Here is a 12,925-nt window from a genome sequence, read left to right as displayed (position 1 = left end):
CTGATGTGTGGTAATACATATTGCATTGGAATTTAAACAGGCCACATGTATAATTATACCTGTGACAATTTCCTGTCATGAGTGTAAGGCCTTTCTGCCTACAAAATGCAGTGTATAACACTGAGTGTCAAAAACGGTTACAGTCGGCTGGCTGACACCTCAGTTTTCTGTGGTTTGTATGGTAAGCCAGTCTTAAGAAACTACATATGAAACTTCTCTGGCATCAGCACTTTCCCCTGTTCAGTCCCCAAAGTCCTCCAGGTGCTTCCCCCTTCCCATTCCAACTGCAYCCCAAACTCGAGATCCCTTGTGCCGGGTGAAGGCAAAAACCCTAAGCAGAATGGCCACAAGTGAGACTCACTCAACTGGCTTCACTCTCTTCACTGGCAGCTGTCTTGAACTTCACCTTTATCTGATGAATCTCATTCATTTACCTCTGCTTCACCCTAAAGAACGGGAAGGGGTTACCCATCCTTAGATATTGGATTATAACCCAAGAAATGAGAACTTCTGTTCATGCCACTTAGGAAAATTTAAAATAAAGCTCAAGGCTAATCTTACACGTCAATAGTCCAGGACAGCATAGCATCTGGTATTACAATGCCCTGGAAACAGGTATGTCCAACAAAGACAGCTAACACTTTTCTACAAATTGAACTCCACTCTTGTCATTTTTTTGTTGCCAGAGATCTGTTTCAATCACCCCAGCAGGACGTAGGCACGGTTGGCTAGGTAATACATTGGCTAATAGACTTGTTCTTGTGGAAGAGAGATGTTTCTCTGTGCAAAGTCAGGCTGTAGGACAACTTGGGAGCACACAAGCTTTCTGCCATCTCCAAGGTCACTTCTGCTGAGCCAAGCTCTTGTAGCACCCATTCATGAAACCTGGGTGGGCAGAAGAAGCACGATGAAAGCAATAGCATTTAGCAAAATGAAATAGCCTGTTGGATGTCAAGTGTGCCGGGGGAAGACAGTCAGTTATGGAGATATGTAACATGTCCAAGTGCTGGTTTTCTTGCAATTTGTCCATGTTTTTTGAATAACAGAAAACAGGAGACCTGGGTAACAGGGACACAATCAGATGGCGAAGGAAAACGACATAGAGCCTTAATAGGATATAGAGATACATACAGCAATGAAGTCCTAAAGAAGTGGAATGATGTAAGGAATATTGAGATCTTTTAGAAGTCTATTCTACTATTAGAATTAAAAGGCTTAAAACAGGGACAGTGCTTACTACTGTGTCCAGAAAGGCCATATTGAGAAKAGTAACTTCAAAGCTATCAGATAAAAATAGAATTTATAAATAAAAACATTCCAACAGGCCTTACTGGAAAGGAGAATTTCAATCATGTGTGTAGTTCTAACCTTGTGAAAATACTCTTTTTTTTCCTGTTCTGAATCACACTAAAAATTCTAAAATTGAAATGAACCAGATATCAAATAGTATTTTACTTGGAACCCCAAAATAATTTGTTTTTGATGAGGTAAAATACTATATCTGCCTTCTGTATTGTGCTCTTAAATGCATATAGAGATGAGGCATTTAGGGACATTGTTTAGTAGGCATGGTGTTGAAAGGTTTACGGTTGGACTTGATGATCTTAAAGGACTTTTCCAACCATAATGGTTCTATGATTCTAAATAAAAATATGTAAATATAAACACACACACACACAATATACAATTAAATTATGCTAAATATTCTTATTTTCAATCATTCAAAACTTAGAGAAAAAAAAAAGAAAGAAAAATATTTCTATGTTCTTGGAATGAAATGTTTTACCTGACAATAACTTCAATTGATGTCTTTCGCCTTTCCCAGCTCAGGATGCTGTGGACTTTCAGCCAACCCCTGGGATATTTTTATCACTTTTTTATGAAATTGGATTTTCCAGGAGACACCATTCAGCTAAGCAATTGACTGAGAGCCGAAAAACTAGGTGGTGGGAGCATGCTCATGAAAACGGTGAAATCATGAAAGCTGAACATCTGTATTTTTATTGGAATGGAGGCCTTTTCTCCATAACTTAGCCCTGTTCATTTGGGTAGACTCCTATAGATACATATGGGGTCCTCTTTTCTAGAGTTTCAGATGCACAGCGCCTTGCTGGATTGGACTCAGAGGATGGGGTTCATTTCTTTTACATGTGCGAACCTGAGCACGTGTTTGTGCAGCTGGGCCCCGCTTGCCTCCCCAGCCAGCCGCCACCATCCCTTTTTTACACGGATGTCAACAACTCTTTCCATTGACTTCCCAGCAGTCAGAGGGGTCCTTCAGCTCTTCAAGTCAAWAGTGTACACAAACAGCTCACGGAGCTGTGAAAACATGTCTGGATGCACTCAAGTCCAGCTTGTCATTTCTCAAGACAGATACGCATTTTTTACTCATTGATTACTTATCGTTAGATTGKTTTTTTTCGCTATTAAGGCATTAACTTTGATAAATAATTGCATAATTTAAATAAACTAGAGAGTTTAAACTCTCTAGAAAAAAAAAGACTGAGAAGAACGATCAATGAGGAATTAATAATTTGCTATAATTTCCCTATTAAATTGCTGGAAAGTTTATATTTTTTTCAAAAAAAAGTTAACATAATGTTATTATACAGATGGACGCGAGCCATAAGCCTTAGCTATCAGAGCAGATCTGAATCTCATCATCTGTAAAGTCTGAGGTTTTCAGGTTCTGCTTTTTTAATCCAAGCCACAGAAGATCTGTTTAAATCCAGCGTTGTATACTAATCTGAACTATTGCCAAGGTCAGGACAGACAGAAGAGATTTTATATTCTAATACCTAGTTTTAATACCCAGACAAGCCTAGATGAGGCTTTCAGCAGTGAAGTAGCCTTTGAATGAAAGTATATTTTTAAGTGGCAGTAAATTTAGCAAATAGCTCAATACAGTCTTAAAAGTAGGGTTTCTATTAAGTCATAGAACGAGTGCAAGGCTGACGACCGGCTCAAGCTGCTCCACACACATCTGTCCATATATCAGTTCTGAGGCCTACTTTAATTCTTACTGAAAACAGCAGTGACACTCTCACCCAAGTCTTCTTCAGCAGTATCTGACTTGCTATATGAAGGCAATACAAGATTTACTGAAAAATCATCCATTGATTTCCTTAGCAGCCTGGCAGCGGAAGGAGTAGCCTCGTAAAGTGCAGACGCTCGTCAGAAACATTTGGCCGTTCCACAGATATTGAACAGCCATCTGGTGTCGACAGCATTGCTGCTGCATCAGTGACTTGGAATGAAGAGCATATCCGCACCAATCCACCAGCCATTCTCATTCCCTCGACCTGCGAGCCGTACATAAAGCCTAAGTATAGAAATSCCAGGCTTAAGCCTCATTGTTTTAGCAATACTCTTCCTCTGCACCCACCACTTACCTTTGTGACTGGGGCAAAAAAATAGGTAAATTGCTGGTCCAAATAGCTGAAAAAAATAAACAAACAATTAAACAATCAAACAAACAGTAAAATAGCAAAAGACTGAAAAGCATGGTCCATTGGCAAAGACAACGGAATGAGGTTTTGCTAGTAATGTGGAGAGGGATTTTTTTCATCGTTGTTTTAAACGAATGGTATAACAGTCAATCAGAAACACAGTTAATCAGCTTTCAACAAGATATGTCATGAAATGAAAAATTAAATAAAACTAAAATAACCCAAAATGACCTATGTCAGCTCCCTGCTCACCTGCATTAAATTACATGTACACCCAAGAGCTTGCAAGATCACAGAGTTATAGAAAATAGAGCTAGTGGGAGCCTGAAGAATTTGTCCTGTCCAGTGTTTCCCAGTCTGTAGGATACGGGCTGCTGAGTGTCTGGAAGGTGTCAGGGAAGGGTCTGCAAAATGACTGCAAAAACATGCATGGGTACAGTCCCAGGAACATAAGACAAAAAAAAAAAAAAAAAGAAAAAAAGAAAAAAGAAATCACCCCCACCACAAACAAAAACATCGTAAGTAAAATCTATTGGAGTAATGCTGCACAAAAGGATTCTTGGATTTCACCTAAATTTTTCAAAAAGATTAGTTGACCTGAGTTTGACCTGTTCCTACAAGAAAGAAGTCATTCCTACAAGATATAAGTCATTCCTGCGTGGAGACCTGCGTGGATGGGCARGGAGCTGTTGGGTAAAATCGATGAGAAAAAGAGGGCATACATCATGTGGAAGAAGGGCCAAGCYACATGGGAAGAATATAGGCACATTGTCAGAGAATGCAGGGATGCAATGAGGAAGGCCAAGGCCCATTTGGAATTTGGAGTAGCAAGAGATGTGAGGGACAACAGGAACGGCTCTATAAATATATCAGCAGCAAGAGGAAGACTAGGGAAAATGTTAGTGTGCTGCTGARTGGGGAGGCTGCCTGATGACCGAGGATTTCCCACTAAGACCTTCTCTGTTTGTTAGTATCAGGTCTAGCAGCGCCCCTCTCCTTGTCGGTTCATCAACCACCTGCATTAAGAAGTTATCTGCAATGTTCTGTAGGAACCTCCTGGACTGTCTGATCCTGGCTGTCTGATTATCCCAGCAGACATCGAGATGATTGAAGTTCCCCATAAGGACCAGTGCCTGTGATCGGGAGGCTTCTTGCAGCTGCCTGTAGAAGCCTCATCCACTTCCTCATCCTGGTSAGGAGGCCTGTAGTAAACTCCCACAGCAGTGTCCCCCCTGTTGGCCTGCCCTTTAATCCTCACCCACAGACTCTTTACCCATGCTCCATCCTCCCTTATGCCGAGCTCCATACATTCCTGTTTCTCCCTCACATAAAGAGCAACTCCGCCACCTCGCCTTCCCAGCCTGGCCTTCCTGAAAAGCCTAAAGGCATCGATGGCCACATTCCAGTCATGAGAGCTGTCCCACTACGTCTCAGTAATAGCAGTGAGATCATGGCCCTGCAATTGCACACGCATCTCCAATTCCCCTTGTTTATTCCCCACGCTGTGTGTGTTTACATAAAGGCATTGAGTTGGGCTCCTAAAGTGCTTCTCATTCTAGCTGGGGCAGCTGCGACTTGACTATGTGGGCGTTCAGAAGTTCTCATATTTTGCCATTTACCCTCTCCAGGCTTTGTCACCCTTCACAGGTTCAGGAGTTAGGCTGCTGTGAGTAGCGTGACAGACCATTGCCTTCCACATCACCTGCTTCTCAGGCGATACCCCCTTCCTCCTCAAATCTAATTTAAAGCCTTCTTGATGAGCCCTGATACCTCATGACCCAGGACCCTCTTTCCCCATTGAGAAAGATGGATCCCATTAGAGGTCATCATGCCTGGTGCCATATAAGGCTTCCTGTTGCAGAAGAAACCAAAGTTGTGGCAATGACACCAGCCACGGGACCACATGTTGATGGACTGTATCCTCCTGTTTCTTTCTATATTGCTGCCAGCAACAGGAAGAAAGAAAGAGAAAATGACCAGCATGCCCGAGTTCCTAATTGTCTGACTGAATTCCCTAAAGCTCCTTTTGATTGGCCTCAGGCTAAATGTTGCCGCTTCTTCTCCTCCCGCATGTAAGACCATCAATGGATAATAGTCTATGGGTTGAAGCAGCCTGGGAACATCCTTAATCCAGGCCCCAGGAAGGCAGCAGACTTCTCTTAGAGAAGATTCACGTCTGCATACGAACCCTCTGTTCCCTGAATTAAGGAATCTCCCATGACTATAACCCACCTTTTCTCCTTCCTGCCTGTGGTCACAATATGTGGGGTTTGCTTTTCTGAAGATATTACTACTTTTGGAGCAGAAGGACTCTCACCTTCACTATCAACTGATTGCCCTTTCTCCTCTAGGGCCTTGTACCTGTTGGATAGGGGTACCTGAGAGGATGAGATCAGAGAAGGTTTTCTCCTGTCACCTCGAGCCTAGATTTTTACCCCTACAGTGCTGTGCTGGTTTCCTCCCGCTTGTGTTAGCTGGGGGATGGAATCTGTAATAATTCGTTGCTGGCACTTCCCAGTGCCTGCCTCTGTTTCTCCCTTGCTTCTGGTATGTTGATAATTCCTTCTATTAGCAGTTATGAAGAGATCCTCAGAAAGGAGTTACATCTTTCTTTTACAATTCTTGCACCAAAAGCTACATGCCCTTGAGCCAAAGCCACCATCTGTTTTCTTCATCATGGCCCATTAGCCTTTACAAAAACAAAACAGAAATGAAAATCATGATCACCGTAACAGCATGACTGTTATCATGTACGAGGCAAAAATAATTGAATACAGCAATGGATTTACAATTTAGAATTAATATGTCWTTTTTTTTTCTCTCAAACTTATAATACACAGGTAAAAGTCAGGTACTATAGATATAAAAAAAAATGTACAAAACAAAGTCTGGGCCTGGTATTGTTGCCCTCAGTTATGGGAAGACACACTCTCTCTGCATTTCTGCTGCCTCCTAAAGTGCCTTTGAAACAGAGATACAAATCTAAAATAATTAGAGGTTTTCCTGGCAAAACCATGTTTTAAATAAATAATTAGATGCCACTGAGGAGACATCGCTTCACAACCAGTAAATCAATGGCCTTTGATTCAGACTTCATTGAGGAAGGTCACGTTGTGTTAAGGAACAAGTATCTAATAAAAGCCACTAGTGTCTCATTGGTTGACTTGGCAGCTGTGAAAACATGTTGACCTTGCAGCAGAAGGTGAGAGCATGAGCTTGCACCCCCACAAAGACTTAGGTAGGCTTATTCACATGAATATTTTATTGTTGACTTAACAGCATTACTCACAGGAGCAGCATTATTCATGTGTCTCAGAACTGAGAATCTACATTTTCTTACACTTGCTCATGTCTTCAGCCAACAGCTTGCTCCTTGGTGTGCAATACTTCCAGCCTTGTTTTTGTTCTCTTTTCTACACAGATGTATAGGTATTAATTTGAAAAGCTCCCTGTATGAGATCCAAATTTCAATGGACACATCATTAAGAAAGAACTTTCCAGTGAGGGTGACAGAGTCCTGGCACRGGCTGCSCAGGGAGGCTGTGGGATCTCCTTCTCTGGAGATCTTCCAAACCTGCCTGGATGCCACCCTGTGCCATGTGCTGTAGGTGACCCTGCGTGTGCAGGGGAGTTGRACTAAATGATCTCTAGAGGTCCTTTCCAACCTCAACCTTTCTGTGATTCTGTGTGATTATCAACCAACAGGGCCGTAAGTGTGTTAGAAGGTAAACACAGAGCTAATCTTAACACAAAATAGGAAATTTTCCAGTTAGGAAAGTCATTGACCTCCTTAAATGTATGCAAAAGGCTGAAATGAAATGGACTATGTTGATGGCCACATCTATTCTGGTACCTCCTCTGGAGCAGAAGTGCTCAATAATTACTTATGCTTAAGGTCTTGCTTTCTGATAGCATCAACCTGTTTCTGTGGTACAATGCAATTGGAAAGCCATAATACCCTGGTAGCAAGAAGGTCTTGCAGATCCTGTTGCAAGGAATGTTCACCATGATGGCATCTCCTGTGCTTAGCTTATCAAGAGCTAAGGTAAAAAAAGCTGGTGAAATTCTTGGGGTAATTCATGTTGATTTCTATTAATCTATTTCTGTTAATCTATTTCTATTTCTACTGGAGCAGGCTGTAAAAAGGCCTTAATGCTCAGAATAAGCCTGCCAAATGATCGGCCTCCGCTGGGTGCCATTAAGACAGAGCTAATTCTGCTCGTTACCAAAAGTGGGCACAAATCTTCTCATTGAATTTAACGGGCTGCAGATCAAAACCTTTCTGCAGTGTTTTCCATCTCAACTACAGAGGACCACTTACTTCCCACCAATAAGACAATTAAACTCTCCTCTCTCCCCACTGGAAGAAAAGGATATGGAATAGCAAGGGAAGTCACGTTACCAGAGCTAATATTTCTCCTGGTATAAAGCAATGTGTTTCTCTTAGCTTCAATGAACTGATGAAAGTTTACAACAACCATGCTCTGCAATTTCAGGCTACCTAACTGAAACAGATACTGCACCAAAAACAAAACAAAGCAAACCAAAAATCTTATAATGAATATATTAAAAACAAATCTCTGTGCTGATAGACATATTTCTATAAGCCTTAGCCTATTTTCCATGCAGATATGCACATTGTGTAAGTTATTATTTTCCCCATGATGTCTTGTGCATAGAAAATGCAAAGCTCAGGCATTAATAATAATCATAAAAACACCAAACCCAACAATAATAATAATTATGGAACCAATTTGACATGATGGCAGCAATAACTGGTTTTGAAACCCTGCAAGGGTARCAGTCTTGTTTGTTTTATGAGCCTGCACACAGTGCTAGCCTTAAAAATAAGAAATGTTCTTTCCAGCTCRATTTCATAAAGAAAAAAAAAACACATCTTTAATTAAGATTTATGGTGTTCAATAGGACTCAGCAAGGATAGAAAAACTGCTTTGGAGTGTAAAAAGTAACAGTTAAAAATGGGGAAATATGATTAAGTGCCTTTAATTCCTACTGCCTCCTTTACAGGGTTTCCGATGGCCTCAGGCAGAAATAGGCACTTATTGTCTTTAAAACAGCATTATTCTTGGCATAAAATGTTTATGGATCAAGATGAAACTCGTTTTGAGAAATAATAACACCGGCATGAGTTGAAAGGACCTTGCTTTTGGAAGAGAAAAAAATTAAACATATATTTAGTTTAATGGAAAAATATACTTAAAGAGAAACACTTAAAAAAAAAGAGAGAATTTCATAATGAAAAATACGTTTTAGACATATAATACTTATGAGACCAGAGTGATTTGCATCTCAATAACATGAAGTTAAATTTAAATCTCAGTTCAGCCTTAACATGGAGATAACGATGACCCTTAAAATGAGAATAAGACTCTGCAARAGCACCATTAACTATTTCTAGGCAACTGTAACTGCTCGAGGCAGTGAAGAGCTGGAAATGTGGAATCCCTCAAGGACTCACACTCCTACGGACTGGGTACTTACTCCTGCAAATGAAAATACATGGTACACTTGCTTGGTACTGTGGACAACCAAACCCTTGGCTGATTCTTTGGAACCACAAATCCCTCAAAAGAGATGGAAATCTACAGCCAAAAACAGGCTGGAAAACATAGTATTACATACATGACCCCTTCTTTAAACCTTTTGCACATCCCAGAAGCACATTCTAGGTATAGACCAACTTGGCCATGGGTTGGTCTGTTGCCCTGAGGGAAACACATGTCAACCCACTCAGTGGCACCTGTGTCAAAGTTTGGAGCTCATCAGGCATTAATAACCCAGACCTACAACCTGGCTTCTTCTTGGGAAGGAGGAAGAACGACAAGAATTAGGATTTTTGATAGTCCCTTGAACTGGCAGCATGTAGTATCTCATGAGGAAGTCTGTTGCCTTAGTATGATTGTTTACCCAATTACATGCTGAAAGACTTGCACCCAAAAACTTWGATTAAAGTGCAACTAACCTCAGCCACAAAAACGTGGTTCAACACGATGAAACCAGGAGGACTGATGAGGTGCTAACCAATTCCCTTTGATCTTGTTGAATCTTTGAACTGCAAGTGGTATTAAGATCCTTTCTAACATTTTACCTAGTTGTAGAAACTTGGTTAACCGTTTTGCAGTGGGTAAGATAGCAACCCTGCTGCAAGTGTTTTTTCAGATTTGGTTATGGCTGTAATATAGATGGAGCCTCAGGGAAATGCAGAAAAATAAAATAGCATCAAGCAGCATATTCTCTCCCATCTGGCAAAAGTGTGTTCCATTAAAAAGTGTTTCATGCAAGTAGTTAACATCTAACTTCATTGAAATGACACCATAAAATACTAAGGAATAGACTACATTCTTTTATCACCTCTTTTCCTAGCCAATAAAGGTGAAATACACTCAATGCTCAATTACTTCCTTCAGAAAAAAAATAAAAAATATAAAAGAAAAAAAAAAAAAAAAAGAAAAGAAAAAGGAGACAGCCTGACCATTGTTTTGTGTCCTAAGATCAAAGCCCATAGAAAGGGAGTCCCATTCCCTGCATAGCTGTCCCAAAGCCTTCAAAGCCTCAGCTCATACCTCTGCTAGGTGTCCCTAAGACATCATGTGTGAATCTATGAAGACCCACTAATCGCTCAGCACTGCTCAGACAGGATTTCTAGAAAATGTCATTCTGAGTGTGCTTCACCCAGGAGACCTTCTGGGAATATCCCGGGTAGACAAACCTCCAACAAAATCAAGGGGTAAGGGGAATCTGAAGCTTCACCCAAGGTCTCCCTATGTTTGAAGCTATGTAGTCATGAAGAAAGAAGGAAAAAGAAAAGGAAATATAAAACCAAAGTCCTAATAAAGAAGAGCTCTGACTGGTAGAGCAAACCAGCAGTGCTCTGCTTCATCAGTGTAACTCATCTGAAGGACAGCAGACACAAGGGCAATTCAAAATGCCCCATAAGCATCCTAAAGTATGATTATTGACTTGGCTTTTACTAAATGAGCAAATTTACTTCTTCCACCACTTTTCACCTTCATAGCAAGCCCCTGGGCAGGTCCCCAGATATCAGCTAGTTTGCAAAGTTCCTTACTGGGAAGGTATTCCAGAAACTAATTTTCATTGAGTTACTGAAATAGTTTGTGGGTCTGTGCTGCTCAGCAGCTAACCCTTACTGAGGTGACAACCAGCCAGTTCGTATTTACACGGAGACACTCATTTCTGGGCAAGGGAGAAAGAGGAAGTGGGTGTGTGTGTGTGTCATCTTTTGTCCCGTAACCTCAGCGTGATCACTGAGCCGAGCTTCCCGTATCGAGAGTGGGTGCGATACCGAGCATTTGCGCAATCAGCTCCAACCACAGAAACGGATTTGGAAATTCCAAGAGAAATGAAGTTTTGACTTTTTTTTTTTTTTTTTTTTTTTTTNTTTTTTTTTTTTTTTTTTTTTTTTTGCCTCTCAATGACACAGCAAGACAGATAACTTCAGACACAGATCTGAGCTCTCCATAGGGCCAGGCACTGCGAGCAGAAGATTAAACATATCTCTGTTTATGAGATGCTTCATATCTCTGCCTCTGCAGTATATCCCATTTCGTTTTTCTGCATGGTGCTTTATTTCTTCCTTTCCCTCTGATTATGACTTAGAAATATTTAGAGGTGAGCTTTTAATTTTTTCTCTCTTTCTTTAGTCAATCTAGCGAGCCCACTGGAGGCTTCAATAAAACCAGAAGTACACAGCACAAGATCATTGCTATAAGCTAAAAATACAAGGGGACTACAAAACAGCCCAGCTCATGGGCTTCTGTGATCACACATCTGAGGCAGATCATTAGCATTTTAAGGAGTGGGTGATGCTTGCAGCCTCTCAGTTAAAGCATTGTAACATTAACTGACAGCTTGTGGGAATCAAGGCATTTTCCTTACATATGTAAAAATGAAAGTCATGTAATAGTTACAAATTCTKCACTCCAGGGGAAGTGGGCGACATTAGCAAAAGATAATCATATGGCTGAGACTAGGAGCCTTGTTATTCTCTCCTTCAGGGCTGGCTTTTTTTGGAGGCAGAAGTAGGAGCAAGAGCATTGCTACAAGCCTCCTTGTTGCCCCTTTCAAGCTAGAAAGGGCAGAGCTTGAGACCGAGGTGGAAGGCAATTTGTTACCTGTAGCAAATGAGAGGGGGAATCAGGAGATAAAGATGCTAAAATCCTGGTCACTTTGAAGTATCCATAATATCCTAAGCACCCTGCACGGCTTCTGATACAAGAGCTCGAGAAAAAGATTCTTTCAAGTGAGATGCAAATGTCATGCATTGGGAATGACATTGGAAATTCAGGGGACAGACGCTGGGCCAGCTTCATGCAAATTCCTGTATTTTTGGCAAGTTCATGTCAGCATGCATTTTGAACGTAGGATTTTATTTCTGTGCAATGATGTGCTTTTGAAGGACAGCATTGCACTCTTATGTATTAGGGCTTACTGGAGATGAACTCCTCTGCCACTTGCAGCTGGGTTTCAGTTTCATCTCTTTGGAATAATACAGATTTACATCACATAACTGTGATGAAAAGATTGTGCTCAGCTATGGATACACCTAATCTGTGGTCAATGTATGGGGTAATTTTTGTGTAAAAGAGGTACTCAAGAGATTTCTGAAGTCTGACTTTATTTTGAATATTTTTTACCCAAACTTTGAAAATACTTAAGAATTCACAGCCCATTTCCTTTAAATGAACACTCCGGGAGATTTATATTGTAATTAGAGAAAGCTACTAATTTTTTTTTCCACCTTCCCAATATATCCACATTTCCTTTCTCAAAGTGAGCACCCATTGTCAACGTCTTCATCATTTTAATACCGTCTTTGCTGTCAGGTCATTCTCTACACTTACCAATATGTGACAAATGTTCAAACCAAAGAACATTAGCTAGAGGGGTGTTTCACATCTACTTTTAAAATGACTTTTGTTTAGTTCAGAACCTATGCTAAATAATAGGGTTTTATTTATTAAATTAATTACATTTTTAAATTATTTTAACATGCCTTTTCATTAAAAAGAACTAATGCTTTCCACGGGCTGGTGTGCAGGTATGTTATCTGTATGTTATCGTTGCCTCAAATGGGGTAATACCTCTCCAAAATGATGGTATATATAAGGCTGAAGATGTTCCTCCCTCAGTAATAATTTTCAGCATTGCACTACTAATAGCAGTCTCATATAAGATTGCTGTTTCTCCTTCTGCTTTTCTTGACCTTCCCATTAAATAGATCAGATTAAAATAACTCTGCTCCAAAAAGACCATTCCAGAAATAGCCACTGTTTCCTGTAGCTCCCTTTTCCTAGCTTGTAAGCATTCCCATATGTCCTCTTTTTCTTTGCTACTGGAAGAGAACTGTGGTCCATCAGCATACAGATTCACACAAAACTGTGAATATAAAAATTTAAGAAAGATACTTGCAGGTCAGAATATTCCCAGCTGACTTT

This window comes from Nothoprocta perdicaria, unplaced genomic scaffold, assembly GCF_003342845.1.
Source record: "Nothoprocta perdicaria isolate Ctin4 unplaced genomic scaffold, notPer1 scaffold_10, whole genome shotgun sequence".
Taxonomy (NCBI): domain Eukaryota; kingdom Metazoa; phylum Chordata; class Aves; order Tinamiformes; family Tinamidae; genus Nothoprocta; species Nothoprocta perdicaria.
This window is presented reverse-complemented; position numbering follows the sequence as displayed.